The sequence below is a fragment of the Pollicipes pollicipes genome, unplaced genomic scaffold (genome assembly GCF_011947565.3).
Source record: "Pollicipes pollicipes isolate AB1234 unplaced genomic scaffold, Ppol_2.1 Scaffold_3447;HRSCAF=4054_pilon_pilon_pilon, whole genome shotgun sequence".
In the NCBI taxonomy this organism is placed as follows: domain Eukaryota; kingdom Metazoa; phylum Arthropoda; class Thecostraca; order Pollicipedomorpha; family Pollicipedidae; genus Pollicipes; species Pollicipes pollicipes.
Window position 1 is genome coordinate 1,414,747 of NW_023596297.1, and position 3,199 is coordinate 1,417,945.

Consider the following 3,199-nt stretch of genomic DNA (forward strand, 5'->3'; position numbering starts at 1 on the left):
GTGCCTACGTTAGCCCATCCCTAGCTCAGTCATTCAGAGTTCAGCTCAGTTCAGTTCAGTTCTTTGCTGACGGGGAGACGTGACTCGAGTAAAGAATATTTTTGCTGAGTTTATTTATGAGAATGCAGTTATATTTCGTAATGCTCATTACGTCCAGGAAAGTATGTAAGCTCACAATATGTTTGCAGCTTATGCTAGCTAATCGCCATTGCAAGAAATGTGATCCAATGACCGTGAACATGTGATGTGAACAATGAAAATGTGAACAAAAATGTGTTGCGTTGTTGACATGTCATCGACAACGGCACGGCTAGCACTAGCTGACGGAAATGTGACCACCCACGTGTGGATGCACTTAGCTGGCGTTTGGCAAGTGCAGACTGCCAACTGTCAAGTTAGTGTATAGTCCAAATCTAAACCACCATGCTATGACTTATGGGTGGGTTGTAGGTGCCAGGTTGTTGCTGCATTCGGTAGGTTCAAACTACACGCTTGCTATATATATATATATATATATAAATAATATATATATATATATAGAAGCAGCAAACATATAATGCTGTCTCTTAATTGAGTTTCCCAAATATCGACCTGGACATAGGGATATATGTATATATACACTGGGTGCATATATATATATATATATATATATATATATATATATATATATATATATATATATTTACATATCATAAAAGAGCCAGACCTGATTTGTATCTTTGATTTTGAAAGTTGCGTGAGTCACCAGTTAAATGATTCAGTGCAAGCAATGAATCTTAACTGAGTCGAATAAAAAATTGAATCGGCTATGAGCTGTGCGCTGAATCGGATCCCAAAATATGTGAGCAAGTCCTCAGCCGAGTAAAACAATTGAGTCGGACACAAGTCTGCCACCTGCTGAGACGACTCGAATCCGGATTTCTAGAATACTGATTATCTTGCTAAAAGGTTTGCAATGGGCAATTTATTATTATATAGTTATATGTATATCAATAACAGTATTTCCATACGTATATATATATATATATATATATTATATAATATATATATGTATATATATATTTATATATGTGTGTTGTGTGTGTGTGTGTGTGTGTGTGTGTGTGGTGTGTGTGTGTGTTTGTGGTGTGTGTGTGTGTGGTGGTGTGTGTCTGTGTGTGTGTGGTGTGTGTGTGGGTGTGTGTGTGGTGTTGTGTGTGGTGTGTGTGTGGTGTTGTGTGTGTGTGGTGTGTGTGTGTGTGTGTGTGTGTGTGTGGTGTGTGTGTGTGTGTGTGTGTGTGTGTGTGTGGTGTGTGTGTGTGTTGTGTGTGTGTGTGTGTGTATAAACATGCATGTGTATATGTCAAAAACCGCTCTGGAACGGCATTCCAGGGATATGGGCTCGAGTCCCGTTGGGTGGACCCAAATCGTCCGCACCGACACGCGGAGAACATCGCCAAGCTGCAGAGAGGCCAAATAATTCTCACCCACCACCTAAACGGTTCGTACGGAACGAGGATTGCAGATATCTGGGTTCCAGTCCCAGTGAGAAGGCTATATTTTTCGCACTATCAAGCACCATCAAGCCGCGGAAGCGGCCAGATAATCCTGGCCCCCGAAGCTGGAGTAGCTGAATACCAAAGCAAACAGCCAATACACTCGACTAAAAACTTCACACTTACCAATCAGGATCAGTGCAGCATGAAAAGCAATTCAAAGTGCGATGCATTCATAGGGCCACGATGGGCTCATAGGGCCACATTCATCACATGCATTCATAGGCCACGATGGGCTCATAGGGCCACATTCATCACATGCATTCATAGGGCCCGGCCACGGCCAATAAGGCCATAGGGCCATTGGCATACCAGACCGGCATTCCAACACGTATGAGTTAAGCTTCCGTTGGATGGGCTTCAAATCGTTCGCACTGTCATGCGGAGATATTGATATAATCATAATGATGTCGAAAATTGAACGGCATCGAGATAAGCTGCAGAAATGTCAAATATTTATTGGCCACTACATCCGGAATAGCTGTATAAAAACAAACATCAGTATACCTTGTTTATGAAGCCCTCATTGTAAAGATGTTCATTGTAGAAAACTGGTAAAAGCGGGATGATTAAGGGCTAGAAGTCGAAAGAGCGTCAAGAAGCCTACCTGCCAAAGATTAATAAATCCGCATCTACCGTTATGAAGGAGTGAGCAAACAGGGATTAAATGTGGCTTTCCTGCAAACAGGGTGGTAGGTGAGCTCACCATGAGCGCACTAACAGCACTGCACACAAGGGTTCCGGTGGGATTTCTGTGAAATTGGCCATGTTTACGTGGGAAATTTAGGCTTTCTTTATTGTTATCTTTTGCGTGTTCCGTCTTGTCCGACATTTGCTGATGTCTGAGTGAAGTCGTGTGTGTGATGTGATAATCTAGGGAACTCTGTTTTTACGAAGCGACGACGAGGTGTTCCGTTGCACATAGCACATTGAACTGAACTCGCACCTTGATGATGCGTAGCCAGCCCAGGTCTGTGATTTTCTGAACCGATGTCAATTACTAGTCGCAGATGGGGCTCTGCGTGCTCAGGAAAGCCCGTCACTTGAAGTCCGTTTTATTTGCTGAAAGAAGCACACGAAGCCAATGCAATCTTGGAAAACTGTACGTCACCGCTTTAAAAGTACGCAATTCACTTTTTATTTTCTCCTAGTAATGAATCCAGAGAATACAATTCAGAAATACCTATCGAGCTTCTACGATTGATCTCGGTAGCCTATGCGCAAAGTAGGTGCATGAATGTGCCTTGCATTTCAAGGATCATCTTTTCCGGATCAAGCATTAATTTAAAGCATCAACAGCAGGCACTGCGCTTACAGAAAATGAGCTTACGACTGGTATTTTTGGCTTTATACAATAACCAGCTGTGTCCCATCTGCGTAATAATTTTCCGCGGATGATGTCATATTATTTTCCTAAATAATTTGCAAAGCTTCGGCTGTTCGGAAAAAACAAACATTGCCAATGTAATTTATTTTCTTTATTCATACGAATTGTTGTGAGTGCAAAGATACCCCATAGAATCTCACTCAGACGTTATTTGGACCGGGAAAAACACATTTTGAGTTGGCTGCACTCAAATGATGCTTAAAGTGGTCCGAAAATTATAATCTTGCGGAAGAATGTTCATAATTATCCTGTCTACCGCACCATTAGTCGCTAATTG